Source organism: Oryzias latipes, chromosome 20 (genome assembly GCF_002234675.1).
Source record: "Oryzias latipes chromosome 20, ASM223467v1".
NCBI lineage: Eukaryota > Metazoa > Chordata > Actinopteri > Beloniformes > Adrianichthyidae > Oryzias > Oryzias latipes.
This window is the reverse complement of record NC_019878.2, coordinates 13,738,736-13,748,278: the sequence shown is the minus strand read 5'-3', so window position 1 is coordinate 13,748,278 and position 9,543 is coordinate 13,738,736. Positions and strand designations below refer to the sequence as shown.

The following is a 9,543-nucleotide window of genomic DNA, read 5'->3' as shown; positions in this document are numbered from 1 at the left end:
TCTCTTTAACGCAGGTGGTCCCTCGAAATGAAATCCCTTCCTCTTTAGCCCGTGCATGTTTAGTACCACCCCCCACCGTGTCCCCATCCAACCTCTCATTTCCTTGCACCTCCCACTGCACTTTGCCCACCCATGTCAGTCCTCCTCCTCCTCCTCCTCCTCCTCCTGCAACACGTGCCCTCTCTTAGTGCCAACATGCCCTCATTCCCAAGCTCCTTACTCTCCCCTCCCCATCTCTGTTTTTCCCACGCCTTTCTGTCATCACACAGTAGGAGTGGTATCCCCGCACGTGCCCCCTTTTAGTACCAACAAGCCCCCCTACACACACGTCGTCGTCTTTGCCCCCCGCCTCACAGCTTTCACCCCCTTTTTCACTTTCCTCACACTGTGCATCTCATCACTATGTAAGTGGGGATGCCAGACTGTTTTGCATAACGCTGTTTAGTCCTTTGTGGCAGGCGGGGCGGCATGCAAATATGCAAAACGATGATGGGGAGGCATTTTGTAGAGTGATGAGGAAGGGGAGAGGGCGGCATTGGGAATGATGCCGCTGTGTGTGCATGTGCTTGTGTTTTTGTCTTTTTTTAACAAGAGTCTTTGGTAATAGGAGCGATGGTGGGAGTGGGTACCATCCGAACAAAAGCGAAGTTGAACAACATGGTGATGGAATCACGCTGCCTTACATCCAACGTGGAAGGATCCCTCTTTTTTTTGGCCTTTTTTACACTTAATGGACACTTTCTTGTTTTTTTTACTTGCTTTGTGACTGCCATCCTTTGCATCATTTTTGTAAATCCAAACAGGGCGGAATCAGAACATTTCAGCGGCAAATTAAGAAGAAAGAAACGGGGAAGTTCTTTTTCGCTTACCCCTCCTCTTCAGCCATGTTCTTTGCTCTCCTACTTATCTGTGGCAGAGAGTCCATGGCTCATTATAATTGGCCGTTGTCATCATGCAGATGACACACAGTCAGCGCTCTGAATATCATTAGCGCCTTTGCATACCTCCGCTCTTTTTCTTTTTTGTCCTTTCTTCTCGTTTCTTCATTCCAAGGCTCGTTTCGCGATTTCGATATTCCAGCAGGTAATTATCATCCACGGAGCAGCCTATCAATATGCGCAGATTGGCATAATACGGAAAAAAGTGCATGTCTGATTGTCGTTCTCTCTTTTGCTGAACAAATGTAGAACCATCTCCCAGCCAGTAAAGAAGAGTAAGACTGTATTTGTATGATTGCAGTGGACTCCAATGCAAATCTCCGTGGCTACAGAGTGTTCTTTACTCTCCTCCTCTCTCTCGTCTCTCTCTCGTTTGCATACACCAGCAGCTCCTTGGGTAGAATAATATGCCTTAATTCTTCTCTTCAGCTTTTTCTTTCTGATCCATAACAAGGAGGAAAAAAACAGCCAGTCAGTTCATTTGCATACTCCCCATAATGATGAGATGTGTTTTGCAGACTCCCTAATTACCATGTCCTCCAGTCACTATATCTCCTCTTGCAGCTTTTCCTTTTAACCCTTATTTGCCCGTTCGCCATCTCTTCGTCTCCATGGAAAACAATTGTCGCACTCAGTTTTAATTCATCTGGAGGGCGGCGTAGAAACAATAAAGAAATGAGAAAAAAACGGTAGCATATTGCGGTGAAGACCGGTTCGCTCATTCACCTTCGTTTATTCCACTGTCTGTGTTTATTGGCTAATTTGCGTCTCGTCTCGCTCGCGGCGACTCTTCTTAAGCTACCCTCTTTGTCTCTGCCTTTGAAATTTACAAAATCTTACAAGAAATCAATACTCAATTGATTATTCACTTTCCTGCAGCCTCAAATGACTGGTGAGTGCACGTGTGAATTAAATCCAGCCTGTGTCTGCTTGTATGTGTGAGTGAGTTCCTAGTAGATCCCATTGTATTCCCAGTTCTTTCGAGGCAGCAGGCGGACGAGGCGGCAGGGAGCTCTGAGAGAAAAACTCTGCAGCATCTCAGTGCATGCCTGTATGTGAGTGAGTGTGTGTGAGTGTGTGTAAGAGTGTGTGGGCATAGGAGACGTACCAAGGTCCCGTCAATAGAACGAACCAGGAAAGTTCCAGGATTTAAAGGTGGTTTACTTCTTTGCATTTTTCCCCAAACAGCAGGATCTATCCATAGAAGAGGAGAGATGGAAATAAGCAACCACAACAACAACAACAACAACTTCCATGTGAACATAGGAAGCTCAGTGGGCTCCAAGAAGCATGTAGAAGGGACTGGATCCTCCTTTTTAAGGCTTTTTTCTTTCTATGCATTTCTTTGTCTTCAGTCCTGTCTTCATGAGGCAACCAGGGCAAGATGCCATCCGGACCCTTTAGAGAACTCTGACATGGTGGGTGCGGAAAATAGGGGGGGGGGGGGGGGGGGGGGGGTGAAAAGAAGGGTGCAAGGAGGAGGAGAGATGGGTAAAGGGCGCCTGGCGCCTGCCTCTGATATGGCATATGAATGGCAGTCACGTAATGATGGCAAGTGTACAGCAGATTGGCTTTGAAGGAGGACAGACAGGAAAATGGGGGATTCAGCTGGCCTTATGCCAACAACCCTCCCCTGTGCAATCTGCTCTGACACTTGTTGCCGTTTATGCTTAGGAGACACTTCACGATTCTACAAGTCCACCAGAAAACTCTAGTTTATATCATCTAACCAATGTTGGTTAAAGGAAGGCAAGGAACTCATCTTTTATCCATGTGATTTACCATTTCACTACTAAGGTAGTATTTAATGTAGGGTTAGGGGGTTTGCGTAAATCTATATGATATGTTAGCCTTGCACCAAATATGAGGTAAAGGATGCAGTACAGCCCACAAATGCTACTTCTATCTATTTATCTAGACAAGGTACAATCATTAGCTCTTCTTTTTTTCTTGACCATCAAAAGTAGATGTTGCAACCCATCTACACTATGTATCTTTTTTGATAATGGTTCAGGAAGGCTTGATTTTTTTATCTTTTTCTTAGCAGGCTTCATGAATAAAAATTGCTTGCCTCTGTTAGTTTATGACAGGTAAACGGACGGCAGCTAGATAGAGTATTATGATGTTCATATTGAAATGTGCTGAGCAAACATTTTCCTGCACCAGCAGACATGCTCAGTGCATGTGAGAGAAGGAAAGAGGGGGCGAGAGGATTGCCCTTGTGTTGCACAAAACGCACACTGAGCTGTCGTCTTGTCTGGAGGACGTACAACAGGAAGAAAAAGTTTAAATATCAAAAGGCAAAGCAAGAATCACATTTAGATTGCATAGGTTTGCTTAATGTACATGACGCCTACAGAAAAAGGTTATTTTTTAAAGGTTATTGGATATAAATAGCTTTTTTATTTTTAAATGGTTGTTGGGAGATTGGATTTAATGTATCAGGTTTTACATATGTGTGATAAATAACAAAGTCAAGTGGAAGACAAAGAAGAGCTCAGTTTGTTGCAGATAAAGAGAAATGTCATACATTAAGTGTTATCATACGGGTCTTTGTTTAGGTTTGGCTGTGAGGGGGCGGGCGGTTGTCAACCAAATCAAATAGCTCATTTAAATAAGAACAATCAGAGTCCCCAAAATGGGGCTGAGATGCACAAGAGGGAGAAACAGCGAGGCGATTTGACTTGCGAATCAGCAGATGCATATCTGCATGCTAATTACGTTACAAGAAGAGGGAAAAGAGTGGAAAGCGCCCCACAAGCTCCAGACAGATAGCGACTGAGGGAGGAAAGACATAACAGAGAGAAAGAAGGGGGACGAGGGACCCAACAAACGGACAAACAAACGAAGGAATCAAAGGGAGCTACAAATGAGATGGGTAATTAATTCCCTATCAGGCTTTATTCAACAGCATTTGATTTTCTTTGGAAACAAATCGATTCGCGCTGAGGAGAAGAAACGAGGAAAAAGCATGGGACGAATGTAAGGACTGCAGCGGGGTTGGGGGGCATCCGAAAATTAAAATTATTGATTGATCTTAAGATGCTGGGGGTTGTGAAGCAGAGGGCATTTTGAGGATGTAATTAGAGCGGACTGGGACCAAGGCTGGAATCATAATAGATGACATTGGATTTCTCCATGGCGATCGACCATTAATCTCCATTAACGCACGAACCGGGATATTAAAAATTCTAATTGGACGGACAAAAATTATGTGGATGGTGTGCAAATGTGTGGTGGTCTTGGGAGTTTTGTTATAATTGCCAACTTGTGGGGATTGCATTTGCAGGTATCATGTCTCGACTGTGATTGGGAATGCGATCCCTCCAAACTAATATTGAATTTATCTTCCTGCAGTACATTTCTCTTTGAACTTGAATTAGAACAGTGTTGCAATGACTGTGTCCTAAACTTAGAGAATATGCTTTGAATACTGACTTTTATGATAATGTGCATTCAACTGACTGTAGATAAAGTATGGCTGAAAATGTTTGTGTAGATGCACAGTAGAAAAATAATTGTTGCAAATGCTTTCTATTTTATTTTGTTTACATTGTGATTACATTACAACTTAAAAGTACTTTATTTAAGCATTTTATAACCTTGTAATTTGACCACTGTTATGTTTTCTGTAAATAAACATTTTTTTACATCTTTTTATTTTGATGCGTGCTATATTTTGTTATTGGAAATTAATAAAAAAGAACTTTGTGTGGATACCACCCCACTGCAGCAGAACAATCCCCACACTGACAGTGGTTACAATGACGTCATCAGCTCTCGACTCTTACATGGACCCGAATTAGGGAGAACGGGTGACTGTCCAATACCATGTTTGTCAATATTCCACCATCTTGCATGAGTGTACTATGGCACTGTCAATAGATTATGAAATCACACTCTGTCAGCTATTCAATATTACAAATTGCTAGGGTAGTCAGCAAATGTTCCCTCTGGTGTTTGTGGCCCATGACAGAAATATTCAAGAGGTTAATGCATATGTTCCTGTAATGTCTCCATGAATTCACTCTGCATGATTAGGAACTGTCCTTGAATTAATAAGATGAAATGGAAAACCCCTCCTAACAATACTGAAACCTTTTTTATGCACAAAGCCAAATATAAACAAGAACAAATATTGTTTAATAAGATCACCATGACAATGTGGATATATTTTATTAAGTATTACATATTAAAAAGGGCTTTGTGCACGAAAAGCATGTCAGTCCAAACATGCTTTTGTGTTTGCTGAGAGGGTGGATTAGATGGTCTTACGTGATGTCATTTCGTTAATGGTATTTCACTGGGGGTGGTCATTAAACGAGGGTATTAAAAGAGTTGGCTGTTTTTATATGCATTTAAGGTGATGTGAGGGGTCAGTGTTTCTTGAAGTCATCCTTCAAGCACAATGGGTTGACAAATATGCACAGGGTTAAAATCGTAAATACAACACAGCAACGCTGTCCTTTTTTTTGTATAAGGTAGCATCTTTAGAAAAGACTGTACTTAGTGAGATTGAGCCCTGGTACTTATGAGATGCATTTTGTATGCGTATTTTAATATTATTGCATTTTGGTCCTGATTGAAAACATTACAACTGACAGAGGCAGAGGTATCACTGCCTTAATCATTACATTGGTTTTATTAATGCAGACAGCTTTTTGCCAGAGGTAACACCCCAGGACAGATTAAAAATTTTTTTTTAGCCAATTAATATATCAAGACCAGGCTTATTTGTGGGGGATTGTTTTTATATATCAATCCATCCATGCATCTTCTTAGTCTCATGTGGGGCATGGGGGTTGCCAGTCCCAATTGCTTCAGGGTAAACGCAGGGTACACCCTGAAAGTTACCTTGTCCATCACAGGGAAACGCATTTAAGTCTTGTTTCTACTGAGCAGTATGGTCCGGTCCGCTCCAGCTTAGAATGGTCCAGGCAATTTAGGTGAGCGTTTCAGCACATGCGGGTGAATCTAACAACAACAAAAATGGAGGTCATCCAGCACAGTTCATTTTTTTTCCGCTTGGCTTTTAGTACTTCGTATTTACAAAGTATTTAATTTTGTTTGAGAGAAGATTTCGGTTGGTAAATAGAAATACAGCTGCTTTCTTGGCGCTTTCTTTTGTCATAATTACTTTCCGCCAATAAACAGGTTTCAATAGCTCCGCCCCAACCGGGCCATTTCATTCACCGCACTGGTCTGGGTCAGACCGTAGCATATTGCTCAGTGGAAACAAGGCCCCAGTCAACCTATTACACCTGCTTTTGGACAGCTGGATTTCCTGGAGTAAACATGAACGCACAGGGAGAACAGGACAAATCTACACTAAAAGGACCCGGCAAGGATTTCAACCAAGGCCTTCTCGATGTGAGGCGAGAATGCCAACCACTACATCACTTACAAATGTATGTTTACCATTGGTCCATATTATTACAGGGGCGATGGAAAAACTAATTTAGTGATACAACCACTAAAAAAGGAAGGATTTGTGGCCTCATAAGAAATAAAGAGAATAAAACTACTAATACTTGCAGAGTTTGGGGTAAAATCTTATTTTGAAAATAATATTAGCAAAACTTTTTATGAAACAACATAACAAAAAAATCAGGGGTTGAATTCTTGTGAAGCATTTCACATGAGTTCACAAAGCATTGTAACTGGAAACATCACAAACAGGAATAAGATGTGCTTGACCCCAGCAGGAAACACTGCAGAGGGTGATTAAAACCGCTCCAAATAAAAGTGATACCCATCTACAGAGCATCAGATATATGAGTAAAGCAAGATGTCCTGGCAGAGCCCAAAGGATACCAAATTATTAAACCCACCCCAGCTGCAGTCTGCTCATTCTGCTGCAGGTCAGCATGGGATACAAAATGGCACAGCACTAATGGCACCCTGCTGCAGTACTTCTGGTCATATTATGTCTTTTTCTATCATCTTGTGACTTTAGACTGTGCTTTCCCTGGTAAAATACAGACTTATAAAGAATAAAATGTTGGTGTTAAGCTGCTTGTGTAATTTCTGCTTATCACTGAACTAATTTAAAATGTCTTAAGAAAATCCAGAACAAAATTTACTGCAGACCTATGAAAACACGTGACAGGCGATGTCAAAAATCATTATGTGATGGCTTAATGAAGATTTAAAGTCTAAATGCCATGAATCAACTTCACTAATAAGACAAAGAAGTTTAAAATAGTTCATGTCATCACTTTTAGCTTGAGCATGTCTGTTGCAGTATGCAACAATAAGAACTTAAATAGGCGATTCCTGTAGAAATTGACCCTTTCAGTGTTCTGCAATGAGTACTTTATTCTAAAGGCCATGTCACACAGCCACAACTTACATTTTGCACATTTTGCACGTATGAAATTTTTGTCTTTTGTGATACACGCGTGATATACGTAATGCAGAAGTGTTTCTTGCGTTCGTCATTTGTCAATGTCTGCAGATGTCAGTCGAGGATTTCGGACGATGGGTTTGTACGTGTTTGGTTTTGAACTGTTCAAAATTTTTGGACAGTTGAGAATCAGGCAGTTAACGCGTATTGTACATTGTTTATAAGCATTAGGACATCAATTGTACACAATTGTGTGTGATTTTTGTGAGATGCATATACAAATTTGTGGCTTTCCAAGACTGTTGAATAAATGAATGTTGAAGTATGTCTAACGGAATTTTCACGCATGTAGCATCAATGTGTGTCTTTTATATTGCGCATAGGGCACACATATAACGTTAAGATTTCATTATTGATGCACTAATTACTAGCGAATTGCATATAAACAGCACAATAATCACGCAGAGTTCATATTCTACATTGATTTACGTATTCTTTGTGCGCTTTACCCTTACTTCTATGGTTTAACGTGGTTCATTCATGATAGATCTGTGAAAATTTCAAAGAAAGAACCACAACCTTTCTGACTTTTTCCATGAACCTAAACATGACCAATTTTAATCCTGCAATATGCCCAAAATGTACATCGTGGCTAAGAAACATGACCTTAAGGCACAGTTTTCAGACATATTTTTTGTTTTTAAGTAAAATATTGTTAGTCTAATCAATGCAAACTAAGAACGGGCTTTAAAAAACTAATTGTACACGCAAGAACTGCATGACCATAAAGATTAACAGCAGAGCTTCAGTTAGAGGAGATGAGTGAATCAGCTATGATCAAGGTCAGTTCAAACATAGAAAAAACAAATACATTTGGGAAGAAAACTGTGACATACATTTAAATATACACATTTGACAGACATAATATCTAAACATTTTTCTTTCAATTGACAATGGATCCAAATGACAAAAATCATAAAGTTAAATGTGAATTTTGAGCGGTGCAAAGACAAGGGGCATACAGTTTAAACAATTTGTTGCAACTTTCATTAAAAGGGATCGGTAACATAAAAAAGGAAATATTTAGGAATGCTATTTTGCTTTCTATTACCTAAAGTTAAGAAAAATATGTCAATATGACAAAAAGATGTCTAAAAAGAAGAGCAAAAAACAAAACAAAAAATTACAGCTACTGGGGCCAATAAAAAAGAAAGCCTCAATCAAGGGCATTAATCTCTTAAACATGCACTATGACCTGTAAGTAACTATGTGTGACTGAAACAAAGCAAATTAACAATGGCATGCAATTCCTCAATGTGTCTGTCCCTATGAACATGCAGACAATCCAGCCTATGAGCTCCGTCTCTGTGGCTGGATGTGACCAGGCTAAAGTAACCATTGCAGGGTTGATTATGGATTCTGGAAGCACCACTGGACTCAGAGCCAGAGATTATTATAAATTTGGTCATTGGCAACGTGGACACTGCAGGGGAGGGAAAAACAAATATTAGGGCCCCCTTCCATGCAGGGATGAACGTTAGCTGTTTTCCATTTTAATGTATTATGTGTGTGTAGGGGAAAAAGGGAAAATGAGGTTTTTTTTTTGTGGGCATGTGTTTGTGTGTGAGATTCAACAAACTCAGATTTACATTTCCCTTGCTCTGCCTGTGAAATGTTTTCAGACGCGGTCAGCGTGACTGAAATTATATATCAGTCTCATTCTTCTGGGCTTGCCCACCCTCTTTGTCATTGTATAAACTTTACATACATTTATATCATTATATAGATTCACACAAAAAGTGGACGAAGGCAGTTTAGAAGAATAACGTCCTTGTGATGTTTATTTTCTCTTAACAGAATAAAGTTTAGCTTCCTAACCTCTGATTTTTCTGTTATTCCATGTAAACCAAAGTAGTTTGTGCTAAAAATATATGTGATGTAGATTTTAAAAGGAAAGGTTTCAATATTTTATGTTATAAATACATTTTTGACTAAATATAACATTTGTTCTTAAACAAAGTTTTTAATATACTTTATTTAACAATTGTGATAATATTTCATGTTTACATTTTTGTAAAGTTAATAATTGTAAACTTATTCTTGACCAAATGTGAAGTTTTACTTTGTTTTCTGGGGTTGACTTTTAATGATTCTGTCCATGCAAATTGGTGGTATTTATTGTAATTACATACAGTGTGTGCTGTAGGTAAATCAAAGCTGATAGGAATGTTAAGATGATAGAATCAAATAAATCAAAAA

At 39.7% G+C, this 9,543-nt stretch overlaps 1 long non-coding RNA gene across 1 annotated transcript; it reads left to right on the top strand.

Annotated features, from left to right (window-relative positions):
- Positions 1 to 648: 648 nt before the first annotated feature.
- LOC111946663 lies at positions 649 to 2,388 on the top strand. The gene is made up of 2 exons (XR_002872386.1): positions 649 to 1,083; positions 2,127 to 2,388. It is a non-coding gene; the product is annotated as an uncharacterized LOC111946663 (long non-coding RNA).
- Positions 2,389 to 9,543: the final 7,155 nt, after the last annotated feature.